The sequence below is a fragment of the Tachysurus vachellii genome, chromosome 3, assembly GCF_030014155.1.
Source record: "Tachysurus vachellii isolate PV-2020 chromosome 3, HZAU_Pvac_v1, whole genome shotgun sequence".
In the NCBI taxonomy this organism is placed as follows: Eukaryota; Metazoa; Chordata; class Actinopteri; order Siluriformes; family Bagridae; genus Tachysurus; species Tachysurus vachellii.
In genome coordinates this window covers 2,582,946-2,595,758 of record NC_083462.1, presented here as the reverse complement: position 1 = coordinate 2,595,758, position 12,813 = coordinate 2,582,946, and the positions used below count along the sequence as shown (strand labels likewise).

Sequence of the window (12,813 nt, the reverse complement as noted above, 5' to 3'; positions counted from 1 at the left end):
TCCCTGTGTCTATAACACACAAACAACAAATCAAATAAAAGCAATGGTGTCTTACAATATATAGCATTTATTCTATTCTCTCAATTTGATTTTAGAGTACTTGGTAGGCAGAAGTAGTTGAAGTGGGGAGGAAATCAAGGACGGACACATAAGGTAATTTTTTTGTCAACTATTTTGTCAAGTTAAGATAAATACTTGCATTTCTCACTGCTTTCTGTATGGTGTCGACAAATGTAGACCCCACACTGTCTTCAGCCACAAAGAGCCCTTCAGGAGGTTCAGTGTATACAGCGTTGAATTGCTGACAGAGGCTGGCCAATATCCACTCCTAAGGAGGTCCTTCGAATCAGGAGTCCACTGCTGCTGGCATGTTTTACATTCATATAGTGGCTGATGCAAGTCAAAACGCCCTTGGAACAAAAAAGTAATAAACAAACATTTATTACATAAATAAATGTTAACATTTATTAAACATATAAACAAAACATTTATAAATAAATAAATAAACATTTACCACATAATTTATTTTACAACAGTTCATTCTGCATATTGTGAATGGTTGAGAGACATTGCTTAAGTTCCTATAATCCCAGTATAGCACTCATTCTTCTTGAGTATCACACCTACATTGTTTACATTTGTCTAATTCACCAAATTCCAAACAGCTGTGTCGATTGGACTTCATCCTGGAAGCATGCAAAGGATGTTACTGCTTTGCAACAGCTAACTTTTTTTGTTTCCAGAGGACAAAAATAAAAAAGATGTCTATTTGTTCCAGTTAATGTCAATACCATGGGTGTTGACGGGCACAATGTCACAGCACACCAGTGTGAAAAACACCAAATCTAAAATAGAATTCTAAATAGTGTATATTGTTTTTACCATTGATGGTAATCAAAATCACTGGTTTGCCTGGTAATACAGTGAAGCTTGTGCCTTCACAGGAGTAGTCTGGCACCTTCACAGTTGGCAAAATGCAAGCTGGCAAAAAGAAAGAAAACCACTAATTTTGATTATCTGTAACTGGCTGCTGAAACACATGAACAGCAAAATTAAGACTTTCATGAGAATGTACCTTGCTCATGGGTGCAATATCCACCTTCTCCTTTAATGATGCATGAGGTTGGAGGAATGGCTTCAAAAAACCCATGAATCACACTTTCCCTGTTGTGGAGTGGCTGTTTTTTGTGATGCAATACATCACAGTCCCCACAGAACCAATCCTCAGGAAGACACTCTCTGCACCTAGGGAGAAAAAACAAAACAAAAAAACATTCTAATATAATAAATTATTCACCTGAAATAATGTAAGTTATTTCAAATTTACTTTCAGTAGTTCTGTTTTGATTTTATAGGACTGCGTAGTAGCTCAGTGTTTAGCACTATCACCTCACAGCACAAAGTTCCTTAATGACAATTAACCTGTCATTAATGTGGTTTTCAACTGGGTATCCAAGTTTTCTACCATTCCAGAAGACATGCAACTTAGCTTATAAAGCACGCCACTGAGCATTAATTCTCAGCAAACCAACCCTGGGTAATTAAAGTTTTAAAAGTTTAATATTATTGAAAGCCAACCTAATAACATCAGGCTTGTGGCAAAGGCAACACAAGGGATGACCAACAGCCTCCTTTGCGATAAGGCATTGTAGGTGGTACGGTCTTGCCTCTTTCCAGCGCTCTGAGGCTTTCTGCTTCCGAAAAGACCATGATGAAGCAGAGCTTCTTTGAGACTCAGCAGAAAGACATGATGCCAAAATATTTGAGAGCCTCTCCATATTTTTCTCTGTAAAGAAAATACAAAATAAAGCTGTAAAGGACGATTTAGATGAAGGCCAATTAAAGGTCAACTGATCAATATTTTGAATAAACTTTCATGATTCAGTATCAAACTGGACCACATCTTTACTACATTGTGTTCTTAATCCATCTACTGCACTGACAGTTTTGTCTAAGAGTTTTGTCTTTACTTTACTTTTACATGACTTTCAGATTTAAACTTAAATCCATCACTGTTATTTACCAAATTCCTCTTGAGGATTTAGTATTTCTGAGGGAACCTCCACACTGGATGACAGGGAACACTCAACCGGAGGGTATGTGACTGAAACACAGAAGAATAACAACAGGTTAGGCTAATAACTGCATTCATGTTCTTTTTTTTTTTTCCAACCTACTATATATACTGAACAATTTTTGAAATCAGACATTTCTGTTAAGTACTTGGTAATGTCTTCTATAATAGTGCCACAAAAAGGTTTATGAACTTTTTAATATCTTTTTGGATATTGGAGTATTTTACATTCTCAATCAATCACAGTGTTCTAATTTCAGTTGGTCCACTATTTATATAGTAAATTCCAAAAAACGTCAAATAATTCACATATAACCTGTAGCTGAGGCTTTGCGTCGCCCTCCTCGCCTTCCCCTTGGCTTGCCATGACCTACCGGTTATGCGGAAACGGAGGCGGAAGCCGAAGTGGCCGTAAACAAAGTTTCACGGAAGACAAATACCTGCGACACACGCAGGAATAATCCGTTGGTGCGCTCTGGGGGCGCGGCCCACAATGTCCGGAACTGACGGGAGGCAGTCCGTGAGAGCCAGGGAAAGTGCGCGCTCAGGAGAAGCGCGGCGCTGGGCTGGATACGGGGGGTAAGTCCTCCACTAGGCGTAACATCGGATGCTAGACTGACAATAAAGGACGGGGAGAGTGTGTGACGTGAGTGTATATATAGGCGGTGAACTGAGTGCGTAGATGAGTGTCAGGTGTGTGTGTAGTTAGTATGCTGGCGAGGAGCTTCTAGTGGGCGGGGCACGCACGGGAGACGTAGCAGCGTGCTCCCTGACACTACCCCTCTAAAGACCCTTTTAGAGGACCGTGGAGGTTCTCCTCCAGAGCCTGCACGTTTCCTCTCCAAAGCTGCTCTCTGTGTGTTGGAGTGAATATTTCTTGTAAGACTGATAATGTTGAATGTACTGGAACCAAAAGAAATGTAACTAGTAAAAAGAAAACACAGCATAGTGTGTTAGTAAGGTGTTAACGGCTTGAATGAGCCTTGGCATGGAAGTCTCTAACTCAGGGGATGGAGCTCCATTCTTCCAAAATATATTCCCTCATTTACATATGCCAGAGAATATGATAGGATGTTAATTGCTTAACTCCTCATGCAATATACTTGTCTGAAATCTAATACTCTCATCCTTCCACATTCATTATGTTTTTACTTCAATTTGTCCCCCGTCTGTATGTTCAAGTATAACATGATTGAGGTATATAAAAACTCTGACCTTGGATTCAGCTGTAAGGCGGTCAAGTTCCATTTCAAGAACCATGCGTCTCCCCTCTTGGTGCTGGGGGTTTTGTGGGTCAAAGACATATCTGGTGGCCATTGCAACACAGACAGATACAGACAAACAGACTGACAGACAGAGACAGATAACAGACAAGTAGACAATGACAGAAAGAGAGGAAAGATTGAGAAATAGAGATAGAGAACAGATAGATATTGAAGAGATTGATAGAAATATAGATGAACAGAGAGGTTGTGTGTGTGTGTGTGTGTGTGAGAGAGAGAGAGAGAGAGAGATAGATAGATAGATAGATAGATAGATAGATAGATAGATAGATAGATAGATAGATAGATAGAGGTTGGTTCTTAAAAGTGCCTTTGGTTTTTGGAAATGAGGTGATTATTTAGGGTGAAGGTGAAGTTTGACAGGATCTGCAGGGAGAACAGAAAAAGTTCATTATGTAGTGAAGGCTAGACATGTTGAAAAAATGTTTAAAATGTGACAAATTGTCCTTAACATACTTAATAAATCAATAAAATTGATGTTTTTCCCATTTTCTGTATGACTGCACAAAAGGCGCGTCGTTTTTTTTCTTCTTTTTTTACTGTTAATATGGAAATCGTTGCTCTTCGTTGCTCTAACATGTAAACCATGTGAGTCTAATGGCAAAGAAAAGCATCAATTATAACATTTAAACAAATTTGATCATTACATTCAAGTCTCGTGGCTTTACCTGGGAAGTGGTTTGAGCGCAATGAAGGAGAATTCACGGCCTGCAGAAATCACCAATCGCAAAGCGGGCTGGCTCCGCCTCCATAGCAGCCGTCTCCGCTAAGGCTCACCGGTAATGCGGGCATCCACTAATTAATTTTATTTATTTTTTATATTATTTTAATTGACTTAATAAGGGGGCATGGTGGCTTAGTGGTTAGCACGTTCGCCTCACACCTTGTGTGTGTGGAGTTTGCATGTTCTCCCCGTGCCTCGGGGGTTTCCTCCGGGTACTCCGGTTTCCTCCCCCAGTCCAAAGACATGCATGGTAGGTTGATTGGCATCTCTGGAAAATTGTCCCTAGTGTGTGATTGCATGAGTGAATGAGTGTGTGTGTGTGTGTGCCCTGCGATGGGTTGGCACTCCGTCCAGGGTGTATCCTGCCTTGATGCCCGATGACGCCTGAGATAGGCACAGGCTCCCCGTGACCCGAGGTAGTTCGGTTAAGCGGTAGAAAATGAATGAATGAATGAATAATTGACTTAATAACCACAGCTAATCCCCCGTTCTCACAATAGAAGGAGAATGAAATAATACGGATGGTCATGACATCGTATTGTTGAGTTATCAAGCACACTTTCGTGTTTGTGTTGAAAGAAAGATGAGGATGTCATTAAAAGAGAATCGGCAGTGGGTCATCATGTAGTTTTAGCTGACGTCTTCAACACAGTAAAAGTAGACCATAGCACAAAGCAATAATAACAAGGATAAAAATCTCCTGGTTAAATGTTGAGTAATGTAGTGCTTAAAGATTAAAAATGAATTAAAAATGAATAACCAATGAGCAAAAACAATGCTTCCGTGTGGCAGGAAAAAAACGTGGTGCAGACACGAAAGATGCTTCCTATTGAAATACATTAGATCAAAAGTCGTGCTGAGTGACACGAAAAAAAAGGGAAATTCGTCTCCACGAACACGAATTGAATAGATTACATTTCGTGTCCGGTGACACGAACTGCCGTGAGACTGGGTTGATTTATGGAACTGTTTTAGCTCCAAAGCCATGGACAATGAATATACAGTATCTGTGTAATGAGTCTGTCTGTGTTTCTGTCCTGTTTCTGTCTGCTGTCTTTTCCTGTGGTTAATTGTTTGCTCCGCCCACTCTTTGGTTTCCATGGACATTAATTGTACTCCTTCTCTCCTTCAGGTGTCTTGTCTTTGTCTCTAATTAGTTCTGCTCTGTGATTGGTTCTTGTCTGTTATTTATACTCTGTGTGTTCACTTCCCTTTTGTTGGTCGTTATTTCATTGTGCTTGTTAGATATTGTATGTTGGTGTTAATGTTCGTGTCTCCTGTGTGCTCTGTATTCTGCTCTGTTTTGCCTGCCTGTTTGTGTGTCTTGGTTTAGTAAAAGTCTAAAATCTGCACTTGTATCCTCACTCGCCTTTGTCCAACCTCGTGTCAATCTGACAGAAGTGATTACACTTCTCACATTTTTGTAAATATTTTATTATATCTTTTCATGTGACAACACTGAGGAAATTACACTTTACTACAATGTAAAGTAGGGAGTGTTCAGCTTGTATAACAGTGTAAATTTGCTGTCCCCTCAAAATAACTCAACACAGCCATTAATGTCTAAACTGCAGCACGGTGGCCAAGACCATACAGCGGTTTAACAGGACAGGTTCCACTCAGAACAGGCTGTAACGAGTGGAGTGGTGCTACCCCTTTAAGAGCAATGTGCCGTTGCTTTATTACTGTGTATATTAATTGAATGTGTGCATGCGCCAGAAAGGGCGCGCTTCAGTTATAACACCACATGTGTGTGAGAAAGTCTGATGACGGGACTGTGAGGTTTTTACGGATCCGGGTTGGTTGGCAACAGCTAGACTGTGACTGGGTAGGAGATGTCGGAAGGAAGTGAGGAGACCGGAAGCGAGATGGGATTTGAAGAAGAAGGTGGGAGAGATAGGAGTGTTTGGAGTGTAATGCGATCGAGAAAACGGAAAAAAAAGGAGAAGGCGACATATAGTATAGATGAAACGGATCGTGAACAAGGTATGGCAACAGTAAGTAAACCACAAGATGAAGAGTATAAAGTGATTGTGACACTGTCTCAGGAGGGGTCGTCATTTGGTGAGTGGAATCCGATTCATTTGACGAAGTCGATAAACAAATTGCTAGGCGAGGTCAAAAATGCAAAGGTATTAAGAAGTGGAGCACTGCTGATCTTCTGTAGGAATAAAAAACAACAAAAGAAAGCCATAGAACTGAGTACAATAGATGGCAGAAGAATAAAATGTGTTTTGACCGGAAATAAGTCGTTGATTCGAGGAGTTATCACAGGAATACCGGTAAATATCAATGAAGATCAAATTAAAGACGATGTAGCAGGGGCAAAAGTGCTGGAGGTAAAATGCCTTAAAACAACCAGGAACGGGGAGAAATGCAATAGCCTGTCTGTTATTAAGTTTGATGAAGCAAGACTTCCAAGTAATTTATTCATAGGTTACATGAGCTACGAGGTCAGAACATACATCCCTCCCCCTTTGAGATGTTTTAAGTGCCAAAGATATGGCCATGTAGCAGCGGTCTGTAAGGGTAAACAAAGATGCTCAGGCGAACATGAGTATGGGAAATGTGGGGAAGGAGTTAAATTGAAATGCTGTAATTGTGGAGGGGAGCACAGTGTAGCCTACCGTGGATGTGAAGCTAGCAAGAGAGCAATGGAGGTGCAGCGGGTGAGATCGCTGCAAGGAATAACATATGCAGAAGCTGTAAAGAAAGTGTCTAAGGAAAAGGAAATCAATAAACCAGAACTCAAAGTAAATAACACTAAGTCTTGTGAGAAATGTGAAAAAATAGAGGAAAAGAAAGATATGTTAGTTACGGGAAAAAGTGAATTCGTGTTGTTTATGGTTGAGGTGATAAACTGCTCGGCACAAACAGACAGAAAGACAGAGAAGATCAAAATAATAGTTAAATCAGCGGAAAAGTATCTAGGAATTAAAGGGCTTAGCTGTGAAGTAGTTGAAGAAATGATAGTGGCAGGAAGTGCAAATTCGCAGTCATGGGCTGGTGGCTCTTTATGATATTAGCTATATTGCAATGGAACTCTAGAAGCCTTATAGCAAATGGACAGGAATTCAAGAGTTTTCAAGAGTCTCAGAACTAGCAGATAGACCTCTTGTAATATGTGTGCAAGAAACATGGTTAAAGCCACAGTTAGACTTTGTATTGTATGGATATAATTTGATTAGGAGAGATAGAGAACTAGGAAAAGGTGGAGGTGTAGCAACTTTTGTTAAAAGTGGGGTAAGATATAAACTTATTAGTACAGGGAATGAACAGGAATCTGTTGTAATTGAAGTATAGTCAGGGAAAGATAGCATAAAAATAGTCAATTTTTACAACCCTTGCAATAGATTAAGTGCTGATATATTGGAATCAGTTTGTGGGTCAGTGCAGGGCAAAATTGTGGTATGTGGGGATTTTAATGCGCATAGTACACTATGGGGAAGTAAAAACTTATAGAGGATAAGGAGCTGGTGTGTATTAATGATGGAAAGGGCACACGGTATAATAGTTCAGGTAATACAGAAAGTGCCATTGATCTAACACTGGTATCAATTGGAATTGCAGGAATTAGTGCATGGGAAGTACTGAGTAGATCAACAGTGGGTAGTGATCACTATCCGATAATGACTAGAATTGGCATAGCGGTACACCAGGATGGGGTAGCGAAAATACCGAGGTGGAAATTAGATAAAGCTGACTGGCAGACATTTCAAGAAACTAGTATGTCTAAGTGTGTGGAACTATTGAGTAGAGATATAACAGATGTAGAGGAAATGAATAGTGTCATAGTCGCGGCCATTATACAAGCAGCGGAAGAAACAATTCCGAAAAGCACAGGAAATAAGCAAGGAAAAAGCGTGCCATGGTGGGATGAGAGCTGTAGAGTAGCAGTTAAAAAAAGAAACAAAGCATTTAAACACACGCTAGAAACTCTAGTTGGGTACAAAAGGGCACAAGCAATAGTTAGGAAAACGATTAGGTCAGTCAAGCGCATGTATTGGAGACAGTATTGCAGTAAAATTGGGAGTGAAACACAGTTGTCAATTATTTGGTTGGATACTAGACTTCCTGGACAGAAGAACTATAGAGGTTAAGGTTGGTACAGAGTATTCAAGTAGGCATATTGTGGAAAATGGTACCACACAAGGTAGTGTCTGCAGCCCCATACTATTCAATATCATGATAAATGACATTTTTGATCAAGTAAGCGGAAATGTAGGTAAGTCACTTTATGCAGACGATGGAGCACTCTGGGTTAGGGGGCGAAATGTGGAATACTTAAGAAAGAAAATGCAAAATGCAATAGAGAAAGTTGAACAATGGACTTATAAATGGGGGTTTAAGCTATCAATTCAAAAAACTCAAGTTATATGCTTCTCTAAGCGCCATAAGGTAGTGCCACTGAAATTGTATGGACAAGATTTAGAACAAGTTAAAATGGTGAGATTTCTAGGAGTTGTTTTTGATGAGAGGCTGACTTGGTGTCAACATATTAATACGGTCAGAAATAAATGCAAAAAGATTAACAACTTGTTGAGATGTCTATCAGGGCGAGACTGGGGAGCGAGTAGAGCATCGCTAATAAGCATTTATCAGGCTCTCATGAGAACTGACACAGACTATGGTTGTTTAGCGTATATGTCAGCATCAGATTCCAACCTTAGAAAGCTTGATGTGGAGCAGGCACAGGCTCTCCGGATTTGTACTAGGGCATTTAAAATGTCGCCAGTAACTGCATTACAGGTGGAGGCAGGAGAGATGCCGCTACGTATTAGGAGGGTCAAGATTATGTTGGCATATTGGACTAATCTGCAAGAACATAATATGATGCACCCAACAAAAACTGTCTTGCAAGACTGCGCAGAGCATAGTACAAGAAATCTTTACAGTTTTGGGTGGGTTAGGAATGCTAAGGCTCAAAATGCAGGTCTCAGTCAGCTGCGATTTGGACCCACTGTGACCTTGTCAGCGATACCACCCTGGAAATTTATACAACCAGCTGTAAATATAAACCTACAACAAATAATAAAAGAAAACGCAAAAAAGAATGCCAGAGTGGTTAATAGTTCAAAACTATGTTAAGAAGTACCAAGAGGAACTATTCATATTTACAGATGGGTCAAAACAGCCAGAAACAGGCCGAACTGGTGCAGCATTTTTTATTCCCAGGTATGAAGTAGCAGTCAAGAAGAGGACAACAGATTACCTGTCAATCTTCACTGTGGAGTTAGCAGCAATTTTACTGGCATTAGGGTGGGTGGAGGTCAATAATCCGGACACAGATGTCATTATAGCCTCAGACAGTCTATCAGCATTATCAAGCATTCAGTCAGGGAGAGCGTCATGTAGACAAGACCTCATTCATCAAGTACTCCGCTTGCTTCTCATACTTCACAATAAAAGAATAGGGGTCTCCTTCCTTTGGGTCCCTGCCCATGTAGGGGTGGAAGGAAATGAAATTGTGGATATACTAGCAAAAAACTCTACAAAGCAGGAAACAGTTGGTGTGCACATACCAATAAGTAGAACAGAGGTCAAAACTATCATAAAACAACACTCACTTAAAATATGGCAGGAATATTGGAACACAGCGGATACAGGACGTCACTTATACAATATACAAAACCAGGTAGCCACAAGCATGAGGAAGGGCAGAAGCCCAAGGGACGAGATGCTAATCTCACGGCTTAGACTGGGTCACACTGGTTTAAATGCAACACTGTACAGAAAAGGAAGACATCCCACTGGACTATGCACTGAATGTAAAGTACTAGAGACAGTAAAGCCTATACTGTTAGACTGTAAAAAGTATGAAGAAGATAGGGCAGAGTTAAAGGCACGCATGGATGGACAAAGCATGACACTTGAACATTTATTAGGTAAAGCGTCTATGGGAATACACAAATTAGTGATTTTGTTTTTGAAAAATACTGGGTTAAGTGAAAGAATCAAATTTTTTTTTTTTTTTTTTTTTTTTAATTTGTTTGTTTATTTATTTATTTTTCTTTCTCTCCTCCTTTTGTCCTTTGATGTCATTCTACTGCCCACACTCCAATCTAGTAGGTGGCGGTAATGCACCTTTAAGCTGAGTTGCCAACCGCCATAAAACTCAAAAGAAGAAGAAGAAGAAGAAGAAAGTCTTAATAATCTCACTCTGAAGGACTCTTACCCACTTCCCAGGGTAGATGAATCGTTGGACTTCTTGGCAAGGGGGAGATATCTTACCACTCTTGATCTCTCGCGAGGGTACTGGCAGGTCTCGGTGGATGAGCATTCGAGACCAAAGACCTTTTGGCCTTTGTAACGCTCCAGCCACATTTCAGAGGGTGATGAACAATGTGCTTGCCAGCTTGATCTATAAGTGCTGTGCCGTCTATATTGATGACATTGTCATTGCGTCCCCAACGTTTGAGCAACATCTCATGGACATTAAGGAAGTCTTGTCTAGGCTTGTGTCAGCTGGCCTTTCCCTAAAGCTGAGTAAATATCAGTTCTGCTTGAATGAGCTTGTCTTCCTGGGTTATCGTGTCACGCCTGACGGTATTTCTCCGGACCCGAAAAAGGTTGAAGCGGTGACTCAGTTCAAAACACCTAAAGATGTAAAACAAGTGAGGGGTTTTCTCGGCCTTACCGGCTATTACAGACGATTCATTCCAAATTATGCGCAAAAAGCTGAGCCCCTTTTTAAGCTCACCAGGAAGGAAACTCCTTTTGGCTGGGATGACGACTGCCAAACTGCGATGGATTTCTTGAAAAGTTGTCTTACGTCTGAGCCCATTCTTTGCTTTCCTGATTTCACTCGCCCGTTTTTCATTCATACTGATGCTTGTGACTTGGGTCTCGGTGCAGCTCTCATGCAGAAGGATGACATGGGGCGAGATGTTGCCATTGCTTTTGCCAGCAGAACTTTGCACAGGTCAGAAAGGCCATATTCTACTCCTGAGAAGGAGTGTTTAGGAGTGATTTGGGCTATGGAACATTTCAGACCCTACGTTGAGGGCCTACATGTAACTATTTATACAGACCACAACAGTTTGAAGTGGTTGATGAGTCGACCCAGTCCCTCTGGTCGTCTGGCTAGGTGGTCTTTGCGACTACAGGATTTTGATTTCACCATCGTCCACAAACCAGGTGTACGGAATAGCGTCCCTGAAGCATTGTCACGTAACCAGCTGACACACAGTGTTGATCCCATTGACATTCTGCCACCTCATGCAGTCATAGGTGGTTTGGATTTAAGGTGTCTCTCCTCAGTCATGGTATCCGATAAGGAGCAAGTGCGGCAAATGCAAAAGGATGACCCAGTGATCTGCAGTCTTGAGGAGGGTTGTACAGATGAGGACCACGTTGTTCATGATGGTCTTCTTTATTTCAAGGATCATAAGGCTGCCTGTACCTTGCATCCTATGAAACAGCTTAAGCTTTTCGTGCCTACTCTGATGCGGCATACTGTTTTACAATACTACCATGACCACCCAACAGCGGGCCATCTTGGTGTGACGAAAACGTTGGCTAGACTGAGACAGAGGTTCTTTTGGCCAAAAATGGCAGCTGACATAAAGAGATATGTTGTTTCATGCCCTGTGTGCCAGCTTACTAAGCCGAGTCAAAGAAAACCTGCAGGCTTGATGATTCCAATCCAACCGACAAAGGCTTGGGAATACACTGGGGTGGATTTGAATGGTAATGAGTACTTGATTGTCTTTGTTGACTACTTCTCAAAATGGGTGGAGGTGAGTGCAGTGCACTCTGCAACAGCTCAGGTGGCAGCAGGTAAATTTCTTAGTGAGATCTTCGCCCGCCACGGGGCCCCAGTCTTCCTGATTTCTGATCGTGGTACCCCTTTTGTGAGCAATCTTTTTGAGCATGTGGTCGCTGCCCTTGGTACTGAACATCGTCTTACCACAGCGTACCACCCACAAACTAATGCCACTGAGAGAGTGAACCGCACTCTAAAAACTGCCATTCGTGCTTACAGTATGTGGGGGACAAACACACTTCCTGGGACAAGTATCTCCCACAAATTTGTTTCGCCCTTAGGACGGCCCAACATGAGAGCACAGGTCTATCTCCGGCTATGATGTTATACGGTCGTGAGTTGGAAACACCGCTTGATCTGTTAACACAACCAAACTCTATGGGTGTTGATGACCCTGAGATACCTTACCCAGAAAGCTTGAGAGCTTCGCTGCAGGATGCGCATGATCATGCCAGGGCTGTGCTAAGTGCCAGCCATGCAAAAAGAAAATGTTACTATGACAAGAGACGCCGTATGGTTTCCTACGCTGTGGGTGATTTGGTTAGAGTTAAGACCCACCCTAAATCTGATGCAGACGCAAGTTTTACGGCCAAATTAGCTCCAGTATTCACTGGACCGTTTCGTGTTTCAAAACGGTTTTCCGATGTCAATTACAGACTTACCAATGTGAGCACTGAAGAGGATGCTGGTGTGTTCCCTGAAAATTGCTTGCCAGACTCTGCTACTGACACTAGTGCTGCTGTGCCCTTCTCTGCCTCCGCTACTCAGGGTCAGGGTCGTTATGTACTGAGACAGAGAAAAGTTCCAAGGGTCACTTCTGATTGGTCAGTGCATAAGTGGACAAATCCATTTCATACACAAAGGTTTGAGTTGTGATAATGTGGTAACAGTGTTTTTGGTAATGTTGTTAACAACTGTTTATTGTTTGTGTTTCTGGTTTTCCTCTGTGCACATGTCTTGAAACTTT

The 12,813-nt window shown here is 41.4% G+C and overlaps 1 long non-coding RNA gene and 1 pseudogene across 1 annotated transcript; one reads left to right on the top strand and one right to left on the bottom strand.

The window, feature by feature from the left end:
* The window catches only part of LOC132842591 (uncharacterized), a 522,997-nt pseudogene that overhangs the window by 275,469 nt on the left and 234,715 nt on the right, over nt 1–12,813 (top strand).
* On the bottom strand, nt 214–2,733 carry LOC132842151 (uncharacterized). Its single transcript, XR_009647990.1, has 6 exons — nt 2,391–2,733; nt 2,024–2,104; nt 1,579–1,786; nt 1,076–1,245; nt 883–981; nt 214–410 (listed from the first exon to the last, which is right to left on the bottom strand). It is a non-coding gene; the product is annotated as an uncharacterized LOC132842151 (long non-coding RNA).